Source organism: Hyla sarda, chromosome 10 (genome assembly GCF_029499605.1).
Source record: "Hyla sarda isolate aHylSar1 chromosome 10, aHylSar1.hap1, whole genome shotgun sequence".
Classification (NCBI taxonomy): domain Eukaryota; kingdom Metazoa; phylum Chordata; class Amphibia; order Anura; family Hylidae; genus Hyla; species Hyla sarda.
Genome location: NC_079198.1, coordinates 52,203,357 through 52,216,364, shown reverse-complemented (window position 1 = coordinate 52,216,364; position 13,008 = coordinate 52,203,357). Strand labels below are relative to the sequence as shown.

Genomic DNA, 13,008 nt, shown 5'->3' with positions numbered 1-13,008 from the left:
TCGTGCGGACTCTGGAATTGGGATTTCCGTGTCAAAAACATCTACCGTGTGGACAGCGCAGCAGAATCCCACTGATATTAATCTGCAGCAGAAAATACTCACATGTGAACGCACATTAAGGGTAGGGTCATACATGCCAGATTTATTTGCTGTTTTGTATTTTCCTATCCATTGAAGTCAATTGGAAGCAAAATACACAGCTGAATTTGCTACCCATTGACTTCAATAAGTAGGAAAATACGTAGCAGCAAATACACAGCAACATACGGCTCATGTGATCCTACCCTAATACAGTATTTGAATGTAAAAACTGTCAATTAGTAATTGATTGTTGCCCATAGTACCCAATCATGGCTTTTTACCAGGGCTAACATATGAAACTGAGGTGTGATTGGTTGCTATGGGCAAAACATACAGAAATGTGACTATAAAGTACTGAACACAGAACTGATATGATAGAAAATAAAGTAGTCAAATCACTAACAAAAAAATCTTCATCAATAAGACAAAGAGAAATATGATATTGGGATTGAACTGCAATTGTGTGTTTTACTGAGCTTATGCAAATTATGCAAATCAAAGTAAAATGCACTAGTTGTACCCCAATTTCAGGGCATTCGGTAATTAGCCACAACCACAAATAAGCCGCAACATGTGAACACAGCCAAGATGTTTATAGAGCTTACTACATGGCTCGGTAATCGTGCTGGGAGGGCCATCCTAACGATTGCTAGATTGTATGTGAAGCCCTTTGCTGCTACCTGCTGGTACACTGAGAGATATGTGGCAATCATTTTTTGAAGAGGCCCAATTGTCCAAGGGCGTTTGTTCGGTCCTCAGTAGATTGTTGGCCCTACTACACAGAGTGATATCACCTGTTCAGCCAATTATTGCCCCATGTAATAAGGTCTTTAGTCTGATCAGAGATATTGTAAACAAAATGTTGTTTCTTTGTTTGATGTCAATGTTTACTTGTTATATGATGGGGGACAAGATGTGTTTAAATTGGTAATTAGTACAGGAGCTGTAACTCCCACTGAATGAAAAGTCCCAGTGGTCTCCCGGTACAGGACCTAGTCCTGTACCATCCTTAAGTCCCCTCAGCCAGAGTCCCTTGAGTCCATAGGGCTCTTCTGCAGGGTTTCCCCCCCTTTCTCACCTACTTATTGTTAGTGTTGCTCGCGAATATTCGCAATTCGAATTTTATTCTCGAATATCGCATATTCGCGAATTCGCGAATATTCGCGAATATAGCGCTATATATTCGTAATTACGAATATTCGTTTTTTTTTTGTTTTTTTTTTTCACAGTACACATTACAGTGATCATCCCTCTCTGCTTTCAGCTTATGTGGTGTAAGAAGGCTCTAATACTACTGTGTGAGACTGGTGTGCGAATTTTCGCATATGTGAAAATTTACATATGCTAATTTTCGTATATGCGAATTTTCGCTTGTGTTAATTTTGTATATGCAGATTTTCGCATATGTTAATTTTCGCACATGCGAATATTCGCATATGCGAAAATAAAACGAGAATATTACGAATATGCGAATATTCGCGAATATGACGAATATTCGTCCATATATTCGCGAATATTCGCGAATTCGAATATGGCCTATGCCGCTCAACACTACTTATTGTTCTATTTAAATGCATTGTATGTTGTGTGTATGCATTGCAATGTGTATAAAGTTTGTACAAATGTATAAAAGTGTTAGTCATTTGAACCACTGTCATGTGACATACCCAGACTTCCATGGGCACAGGATCCCCAGGCATCAGCAACCAATGGGCTTTAGTCCAGCCCTCTAGTATATAAGGGGCTGTAGTCTCTCAGTTAGCTGTCTTGATTCCTGGATTTATAAGAAAGCACAATTACATTTATAAGAGTTACCAAGCTCCCTACAAATCTAGTGATTACTATTCAGCTAAAGAATATATTAGTAGCACAGTGGCCTGCATAAATATCTACATAACTACAAGTCCAAGCAAGCCTGCGAGGTATCCTGTGTTCCTGTTGCCTCTGAAGGAACTGCATAATTGTAAAGACTGTTCCCTAAGCATTTCAAGTAAAAGTTCCAGTTTATTCAGAATCCTTGCTGTGGACATTCCTTTATTACAAAACCGTTTTGGGTTGGTTGACGGCGGTTACCATACCGGAATAACCACATCCTGGCGTAACGAACAATAAGGGGTTAACAATATCTTGCCCCCAGGGTTAAGACCACCAGACCCTGCTACATACTGCAACACCCCAGTCACCACATCCCCATGGCTAATGCCGGCTTAGTATGGCAAAGTCTATGGCTTACAAGCTTTAATAAGAAAACTAATAGGAGCCTAGGAGGCACAGCACTCAGCATGATGCCCCAGCCGCTTCATTCTTCTAATGATCAGTAGTGATAAAATATCTGCTGCTGGGCACCCTCTAAGCTAGAGCATATAAAAAACTACCATCACTGCAGAGCTGGGCACTATATTCACCTTTCTTTGGTGTTGAAGTAAAAATGCTAGTAGCACTTAAAGGGGTTATACAGAATTAAAAATAACATAGCTGTTTTTTCTAATAGGCTAAGTTTCCACTTGGTTTTCTTTCTGGCAGTTTTTGGAATACTGCCACTGCAGTTTTTGAGCCAAAGTCAGAAGTGGATCCATAAGGTAGGAGAAGTGTAAGTCCTTCCTTTATATGTCCTATTCCTTTTGAATACATTTCTGGCTTTGGCTCAAAAACTGCAGTGGCAGATATCCAAAAACTGCCATAAATAAAACCAAGTGGAAACCTAGCCTTAACCCCTTAAGGACGCAGCCCTTTTTCACCTTAAGGACTGAGCCCTTTTTCGCAATTCTGACCACCGTCACTTTACGAATTAATAACGCGAAAACGCTTTTACCACATATTCTGATTCTGAGACTGTTTTTTCGTGACATATTCTACTTTATTTTGGTGGTAAATTTTCGGTGTTAATTGCATCCTTTTTTGGTGAAAAATCCCAAAATTTCATGAAAATTTTGAAAATTTTGCATTTTTCTAACTTTGAAGCTCTCTAATTGTAAGGAAAATGGATATTCCAAATAAAGTTTATTTTTCTTCACAAACACAATATGTCCACTTTATGTTGGCATCATAAAATGGACATACTTTTGCTTTTTGAAAAAATTAGAGAGCTTCAAAGTAGAGCAGCAATTTTCAAAAATGTCATGAAAATTGCTAAATCTGAAGGGACAGATGTTACAGAACTACAACTCCCAGCATGCCTGGGCAGTCGAGGCATGCTGAGAGTTGTAGTTTGGCAACATCTGGAGGGCTACTGTTTGGGCACCACTGTAACAGTGGTCTCCAAACTGTGACCCTCCAGATGTTGAAAAACTACAACTCCCAGTATGCCCAGACAGCCTTTGGCTATCTGGGCATGCTGGGAGTTGCAGTTTGGCCCCCCTAGTGGTTGCCACAGTAAAGATCGATTTACTTTCACTTTCAATTCATCCCCCCCCCCCCCCCCACCACTGTCGATTCCCTAACGGATCAGGATCCAGCAGGCTCCAGCGAAGATCCCAGGTCCCCAGGCATCTTCTCCTGCAGGTACGGCCTTCATCTTCTTCCCAGAGCCCCTCGACATCCAGGGGCGGGCAGAACGGGGGGTTGCCATGGCAACCCCCTGTCCTGCGCTGCCATTGGTCAGAACTCCGTTCTGACTAATGCCAGGGGATAGGAGTAGATCGCAGCTTTGCAACCTCACTCCAATCCTTTAGGCTGATCGGGGCTGTTACTGACAACTCCGATCAGCCCTATTTTCCGGATGATCAGGTCACCAGAGACCCGATCAGCCCAGAATTGGAGAAAATCGCATGTCTGAATTGACATGTGATTTTCTCCGATCGCCGACATGGGGGGGTCTCAGGATCCCCCTGGGCGATGTGCCAGGGTGCCTGCTGAAAGATTTCCGCAGGCATCCGGCTCCGGTCCCCAACCGGCTAACGGTGGGGACCGGATTTCCCACGGGCGTATGGATACGCCCTCGGTCCTTAAGGACTCGGAATGCAGGGCGTATCCATACGCCCTGTGTCCTGAAGAGGTTAAACAGCACCACTCTTTTCCTAAGTTTTTGTGTCAAATTGTAGCTAATCGCTAATTTCTACTGAAGCAGATGGAACAATGGTGTAATACCAAACACAACCTGAGGACAGGTATAGGGCTGTTTTTGGAAGCTGTGTGTTTTCAATCCAGGATAACCCCTTCAATAATAACATGGGTCACCTGTTTCTTATTTTGTGATAATCTGCAAACAGCAGAACTTATCACCAGCCATAGTGATGCCCCACCTTGGCCAGTGATGAGCTGAGCCGTAGTGTGATGTAATGAGCCTGGGCACCAGGAAGAAGGCTGGGCCATTACATGACACTGCCACTCAGTGTATCTGTAGCTAAGGATCCCCGCAATCTAACATCTTATACCCTATCCTTTTGATAGGGGATAAGATGTTTAGCACCAGAGTACCCCTTTAAGATTTGTTATTTTTGTTGGTGCAGCTACAGTAGGGAGAACAAGTATTTGATACACTGCCGATTTTTCAGGTTTTTCCTACTTACAAAGCATGTAGAGGTCTGTAATGTTAATCATAGTTATTCTTCACCTGTGAGAGACGGAATCTAAAACAATATTCCAGAAAATCCCATTGTAGGATTTAAAAAAATAATAATTAGCATTTAATTGCATGATATAAGTATTTCATACCTTAATAATAGTATAAGCATACCTTCATATTTGGTTCAGAAACTTTTGTTTGAAATTACAGAAATCAAACGTTTCCTGTAGTTCTTGACCGGGTTTGCACACACTGCAGCAGGGATTTTGGCCCTCTCCTCTTACGTAGCCACTCCTTAGTTGTCCTTAGTTGCCCTGGCTGTGTGTTTCGGGTTGTTGTCATGCTGGAAGAGCCAGCAACAACCTATCTTCAATGCTCTTACTGAGGGAAGGAGGTTATTGGCAAAGATCTTGCGATACATGGCCCCATAAATCCTCCCCTCAATAAGGTGCAGTCATCCTGTCCCCTTTGCAGAAAAGCAGCCCCAAAGAATGATGTTTCCACCTCGATGCTCCACAGTTGGCATGGTGTTTTGGGGATTGTACTCATCCTTCTTCTTTCTCCAAACATGACGAGTGGAGTTTAGACCAAGAAGCTACATTTTTGTCGCATCAGATCACATGACCTTCTCCCATTCCTTCTCTTCATCATCCAGATGGCCATTGGCAAACTTCAGATGGGCCTGAACATGACTGCGTGCGCCTGAACATGACTGCGTGCGCTGCAGAATTTTAATCCATGATGGCATAGTGTGTTACTAATGGTTTTCTTGGAGACTGTGGTCCCAGCGCTCTTCAGGTCATTGACCAGTAGTGTTGCTCATGAATATTCGCATTTCGAATATTCGCAGCGAATATCGTATATTCGCGAATATAAGATTATATCGAATTTCGCGCTAAAAATTTGCTATTACAAATATTCGTCTTTCTTTCAAACTGTTTTAAAAACTGAGCACATTGTAGGGATCTCCTTCGACTGATAAATGCAATGCTTGTATCATTAAAGACCCAGGGATGAGACTGAGGTTTATGGTTTATGCATGCGAATATTCTTTGAAATTCCACCCTACTTATGCCTGTGAGCCAATGAGACTTCTGCAAGCACAGTTGTCAGAGCTTAGCAACGTCCCTAGCAACCAATAGAAACTTGCTGGCACGACCAGTATATAACATCACTCCCCACCAGCATTCCTTTGCAGATTCACATGGTGGTTTAGAGAGGAGAGTGTTTCTGTGCTTTTGCTTGCGTCCTTTGTGCCTTGTATCCTGTGACAACCAATTGCTTTTTTAAAAGCAGAAGAGAACCAAATAGTTTTTTTAAAAACAGAAGAAGCACAACTGATAACACAGTGATAACTCTCTGAGTACAGATAATGTAGTAGAAGTGACCTGCAGTCCTATGTAACACCACATATAACAGTGATAACTCTCTGAGTACAGATAATGTAGTAGATGTGACCTGCAGTCTTATGTAATACCACAGATAACACAGTGCTCCAAAGTGAGACCGCCATGCACATTTGAGGACTAAATTAGGGAATTGCATAGGGGTGGACATAGGGGTATTGTACGCTAGTGATTCCCAAACAGGGTGCCTCCAGCTGTTGCTAAACTCCCAGCATGCCTGGACAGTCAATGGCTGTCCGGTAATACTGGGGAGTTGTTTTGCAACAGCTGGAGGCTCCGTTTAGGAAACAGTGCCGTACCAGACGTTTTTAATTTTTATTGGGGAGGGGAAGGGGGTGTACTAAGGGTATGTGTATATGTAGTGTTTTTTACTTTTTATTTTGTGTTAGTGTAGTGTAATGTAGTGTTTTTAGGGTACAGTCACACGGGCGGGGGTTCACAGTAGTTTCCCTCTGAGAGCTTGAGCTGCAGCGCAAAATTTGCTTCAGCTACAAACACACTGTAAGCCCCTGCCTATGTGAATGTACCCTGTACATTCACATTGGGGGAGAGGGGGGATGCAGCGAGTTGCATGCAGGGAGTTGTAGTTTAGCAACAGCTGGAGGCACAATGGTTGCGAAACACTGAGAGTTTGTTACCTAACTCAGTGTTTCACAACCAGGGTGCCTCCAGCTGTTGCAAAACTACAACTCCCAGCAGGCATGGTCTGTCAGTGCATGCTGGGAGTTGTAGTTTTGCAACAGCTGGAGACACACTGTTTGGGAAACATCTGATCTTATATCATAACTTTTAAACTAGTCTAAAATGCAGTTAAATATATTGAAAGTGGTGAAATTACTTACACAAATCAGCAGTTTTTCCTCACTTGGTGAAAAGTTACTCCCCACCATCTTCGCTTCGCAGGGCAGTAGAAAATCGCGATGTGAAAAGCAACTGGCAAAGATCCAGGAAATGATCTCCGTTCCCGCATGATGTCATAGGGCGCATGCGCAGATGAGCGAAATTTCACAATAGCGAAATTTTGCAATAGCAACATTTCGCAATAGAAAAAAAACCTCATGAATATTCGAATTTCACGAATATGGCACAGTTGTTGCCTTCTCACCAAGCTGCTTGCTTATTGTCATGTCCCAGCCTTGTGCAGGCCTTTTGTGATTTTCTGGATTTTTGCTTTAGATTCTATTTCTCACAGTGGAAGAGTACCAATGATCAAAATTACAGACCTCTACATGCTTTGTCAGCAGGAAAATCTGCAAAAAACCGACAGTGTATCAAATGCTCCGTACAGAGGATCACGGGGGCCACAGTGCTCAGACACAGATTTTTCTGTACTGATCGGGCATGGGACTTCTTTGCTATTGCACTCCTTATGGTAAATAAAAAATATTTCTAATATACTTTGTTTAAAAAAAAATGAAGTTTTCTCTGTTTTATTTGTGCGTAAAAAAGCTCAAGAGCACATTTTACCCCATCTTATACATAGACTTAGGACGGAGGACCAAACACAGAAAGGGCACCCCTGGAGTGCTGAGGGGGGGGGGGTGTCCAGCTTTATCCAATCATAGCTCCTCTCACACTTAACTGCCATATGCTGTTGGTTGGACGACCCCCCCCCCCCTTCAGCACTCCAGGCTACACTTCCTGTGTTTGGGCTTCGGTCCTAAGTCTGTGTATAAGATGGTGGAAAATGTGCTCTTGAGCTTTTTAAAGCACAAATAAAACATAGAAAATTTCATTTTTTTAAAACAAAGTATATTAGTGCAATAGCAAAAATTTGTTTTCATGAGTGCGCCCATTTAAGGCCAAAATATCCGGTGTCCTTAAAGAGAACCAATCTGCAGATTTTACCATATATAACGCTTGACAATGACTTATATATATGCTATAATTGTTATTCTCACCATCCACAGGGGATGTTTTTGCCCCCAGGGATGGTAAAGATATTAAGTTATAAAGTCCCCCTGGCTGCCCCGTAAGTAGTTCCCCTGGAGGGGACTAATGCTTACCAGCACCCGTTGCTCGCCATTGCTCTGACTGTGGCCCCGTCGACTTCATTGATGGCTTGCATCATCGCTCTGCTCCCTAAGCAGACGAAGCAGAGTGGTGACACGAGCCGTCAATCAAGGCGAGGTAACGGGACCATGGCCGGAGCAAGGGGTGGTCGTAAGTAGATGTCCCCACCCAGGGGACTACTTGCAGGGCGGCCGGGGGGGGGGGTTAGACTTTATAACTTAATATCTTCACCATCCCTGGGGGCAAAAACGTCCCCCGGGGATGGCGAGGATAATGATTTTAGCATATATAGCGCATTGTCAGGCGTTATATATGCTGAAATCTGCTGATTGTTTCCCTTTAAGGGGTTAAAAAAATATAGCAACAACCTTGTAGAAAACAAACACTGTTTATTGTCTATGTATCTAAATGGTCTCTATTGTTTTCCTAATTTATCATGGAAATATATGAAAACAGGATCTCTGATGTGGGCATGAGAGACATCCGGGAATGGTGAGTTATTGCCATTATTGGTAATTGGGGCCTAAAGCATCATTGTATAAACACAGTAGCGCAAGATTTCATTATAGCCCAAGGTTTTCATGTGCTTCTATACAGACACCTGTACATGGCACATAAGAATGTATAGTTGCTGTGGTGTTGTCATGGTTTAAATAAGAAAAAAAAAAAAAACTTTAAAAAAGAAATAGTTTTTTTCTATAGTTTTAGGGTGATGAAATTAAGTAACCAGAATTTTAGCAGTACATTGATTCAATACACTGATCACTGCCAATGCATTCAATGGCAGGGATCAGTGCTATCGGCGGTTGATTGCTCAAGCCTGGTTTTCAGGCTTGGAGCAATCAATCGCCGATCGGATGCCCAGGAGGGAGGTAAGGCACCCTTCTGCTGCGTCCTAGCTGATCGTGAAATTGTGATTTTACCGCAATGGTCCCGATCAGCCCGACTGAGCTGCCGGGAAGCTTTTACTTTCACTTTAGACGCGGCAATCAACTTTGCCGGACATCTTATAGCAGCTTATAGCAACCGGGACCCACTGGGTATGATGCGCGCTCACCTGCTGACTGGGCGTCATACCTCAGGAGATGCTTATGGACGTTCATAAATGTCCATATGCGTTAACCCCTTAAGGACACATGACGTACTGGAACGTCATGTGTCCGCTCCCGATCTATAACGCGGGGCCACGGTGTGGCCCCACGTCATAGCGGGTCGGGCCCGGCCTCTAACAACGGCCGGGACCCGTGGCTAATAGCGCGCAGCATTGATCGCTGTGCCGCGTGCTATTAACCCTTTAGACGCGGCGCTCAAAGTTGAACACCGCGTCTAAAGGGAAACTGAAACCATGCCGGTTAGCTCAGTGGGCTGTTCGGGATAGCCGCGGCGAAATCGCGGCATCCCGAACAGCTTACAGGACAGCAGGAGGGTCTCTAAGTGCCTCCTTGGTGTCCGATCACCGAATGACTGCTCAGTGCCTGAGATCCAGGCATGAGCAGTCAAGCGGCAGAATCAACGATCACTGGTTTCTTATGAGAAACCAGTGATCAATGTGAAAGATCAGTGTGTGCAGTGTTATAGGTCCCTAAATAAAAATAAAACATATGTGGTATCGCCGCGTGCGGAAATGTCCGAATTATAAAAATATATTGTTAATTAAGCCGCACAGTCAATGGCGTGCGTGCAAAAAAATAGTCCTATCAATGCAAAAATGGTACTGTTAAAAACTTCAGATCACAGCGCAAAAAATTAGCCCTCATACTGCCCCATACACGGAAAAATAAAAAAGTTATAGGGGTCAGAAATGACAATTTTAAACGCATTAATTTTTCTGCATGAAGTTATGATTTTTTCCAGAAGTACGACAAAATCAAACCTATATAAGTAGGGTATCATTTTAAAACGTATGGACCTACAGAATAAATATCAGGTGTCATTTTTACCGAAAAATGTACTACGTAGAAATGGAAGCCCGAAAAATTTACACATTTTTTCAATTTTGTCTCACAATGATTTTTTTTTCCGTTTCACCATAGATTTTTGGGCACAATGTCTGACGTCATTACAAAGTAGAATTGGTGGCGCAAAAAATAAGCAATCATATGGATTTTTAGGTGCAAAATTTAAAGAGTTATGATTTTTTTAAAGGCAAAGAGCAAAAAACGAAAATGCAAAAACGGAAAAAACCCCGGTCCTTAAGGGGTTAAGGGGTTAAAGTGGTAAAATAAGGTAAAACCTATATAAATTGGGTATCATTGTAATCATATGAACAGAATGTATGTACAGAATGAAGATGAGTCCTTTGTACTGAAAAGTGCACTGCATATAAATGGAAGCCCCCAAAAGTTTCAAAATGGGGTGTTTTTTTTTTTTTATCACCGCACAAACAATATTTTTTTGTTTCAACGCAGATTTTGCTAAAATACAAGCCCTTATAAGGGTCTGTAGGTGTAAAATTGAAAGTGTTATGGTTTTTAGATGGGGAGGAGGAAAAAAACAAAAGTTCAAAGCAAAAATTGGCCTGGTCCTTAACCCCTTAACGACTAATAAAAGTTTGAATCACCCCCCTTTTCCCATAAAAAAATAAAACAGTGTAAAAAAAAAAATATATAAACATATGTGGTATCGCCGCGTGCGTAAATGTCCGAACTATAAAAATATATCATTAATTAAACCGCACGGTCAATGGCGTACGCGCAAAAAAATTCCAAAGTCAAAAAAAGCGCATTTTTGGTCACTTGGATCAAAAAGTCCGATCAAAACAAAAATCATACCGATAAAAACTTCATATCACGGTGCAAAAAATGAGTCCTCATACCGCCCTGTACCTGGAAAAATAAAAAACTTATAGGGGTCAGAAGATGAAATTTTTAAACGTATAAATTTTCCTGCATGTAGTTATGATTTTTTCCAGAAGTGCGACAAAATCAAATCTATATAAGTAGGGTATCATTTTAACCGTATGGACCTACAGAATAATGATAAGGTGTAATTTTTACCGAAATATGCACTGCGTAGAAACGGAAGCCCCCAAAAGTTACAAAATGGCGTTTTTTCTTCGATTTTGTCGCACAATTATTTTTTTTTCCGTTTCGCCGTGCATTTTCGGGTAAAATGACTAATGTCACTGCAAATTAGAATTGTCGACGCAAAAAATAAGCTATAATATGGATTTTTAGGTGGAAAATTGAAAGGGTTATGATTTTTAAAAGGTAAGGAGGAAAAAACGAAAGCGCAAAAACGGAAAAACCCTGAGTCCTTAAGGGGTTAAGGGGTTAAAATCCAGAACTCTTCATTTTTCATCTGCAGGGCTATATGAGGGCTTGTGTTATGAGGATAATATTACTTTGTAATGACATCATTTGTTTTACTCCAAAATTTTAAGACACAACAAAAACAATATATTTTTTAGGTAAAATTGAAATAAAAAAAACAATGCTGCAACTTTTGGAGGCTTCCATTTCTACTCAGTGAACTTCTTGGTAAAAATGACACAATATATTCATTCTGTAGGACAATATGATTATAACATTATTCAGTTTATGTAGGTTTTGTTTCATTTTACTACTTTTAAATGATCAGTTTTTGTTAGAAAATGATTATGCTTAAAATTGTCCTATTCTGACCCATAACTTATTTTGCTTTATCTAATTTAATGGTTTGGACATTTCTGCATGCTGCGATTTTAACCCCTTAAGGACCAGGCCCATTTTATTTTAGCGTTTTAGTTTTTTCCCCCTCATAACTCTTTATATTTCCATCCAAAGACCCATTTGAGGGCTTGTTTTTTGCTTGACCAATTGTACTTTGTAATGGCACGTCTCATTTTACCATAAAATGTACAGCGACCCCCAAAAATTATTTTTTAGTGAGGAAATTTAAATGAAAACCACAATTTTGCTAATTTTGGAGGGTTTAGGTTTCACACTGTATACGTTAGGGTAAAAATGAAATGTTTTCTTTATTCTGTGGGTCAATACGATTAAAATGATACCCATCTTTACATACTTTTCTATTATTGTACTGAAAATTTGTATGTTTAAAATTGCCCTATTTTGACCACCTATAACTTTTTCGGCGCCGTGATCGGTAATTTTTATCGATACCACATTTGCGTATTGGAAACTTTTAAATCACTTTTTATTCAGTTTTTATTTATAAAATGTGACATAAAAGCAGCAATTTTGGATTTTTAAACATTTTTTATGTTTACGCTGCTCACTGTACGAGATCATTAACCCCTTGCCGCAGAACGCGGGGTTTTTACAGCGCTGCGGAACAGGAGGGTTATGGGCATCATACCCGCACGGTCCTGGCTGCTATCAGCAGCCAGGACCTGTATCTAATGCCGAACATCGCCGTTCCGGCAGATGTCCGGCATTAACTCTTTAGATGCGGCGATCAAAGTTGATCGACGCGTCTAAAAGTGAAAGTAAAACCATCCAGGCAGCTCAGTCGGGCTAATCGTGACATCACGATAAAATTGCGATGTCCCGATCAGCTGGGATGCAGCAGGAGGGTGCCTTACCTTCCTCCTGCGCGTCTGAAGGGCGATTGATTGCTGCAAGCCTGAAATCCAGGCATGAGCAATCAACCGCCGATAACACTGATCAATGCAAAGTTATGTCTTTGCATTGATCTGTGGAAAAGATCAGTGTGTGCAGTGTTATAGCCCCCTATGGGGTCTATAACACTGCCAAAAAAAAGTGAAAAAAAAAAAGTGAATAAAGATTATTTAACCCCTTACCTAATAAAAGTTTGAATCACCCCCCTTTTCCCATAAAAAAAAAAAACTGTGTAAATAAAAATAAACATGTGTGGTATGTGGCCGTGTGCGTAAACGTCTGAACTATAAAAATATATAATTAATTAAACTGCCTTGGCCGGTCAGTCAGCTCACGCTGACCGCATCTCTCTACCCCTCCCTTCAGCTTGTTTTAACGATGTTCCAATAAAGAAGACATTTTAACTTCACTAGTGGGTGAGTGCGATCTACTTTTTTTCTAC

General features: G+C 41.3%; 1 protein-coding gene across 3 annotated transcripts in view; it reads right to left on the bottom strand.

Annotated features, from left to right (window-relative positions):
* The window catches only part of SHISA7 (shisa family member 7), a 199,540-nt gene that overhangs the window by 91,412 nt on the left and 95,120 nt on the right, over nucleotides 1-13,008 (bottom strand). The window contains exon 2 of one of the 3 annotated variants that reach the window (XM_056541616.1): nucleotides 1,749-1,855. The exons of the other annotated variants lie outside the window; for them this stretch is intronic. The gene's annotated coding sequence lies outside the window, so the exon portion shown is untranslated. The remainder of the gene's footprint in view (nucleotides 1-1,748; nucleotides 1,856-13,008) is intronic. 3 annotated transcript variants of the gene reach the window in all.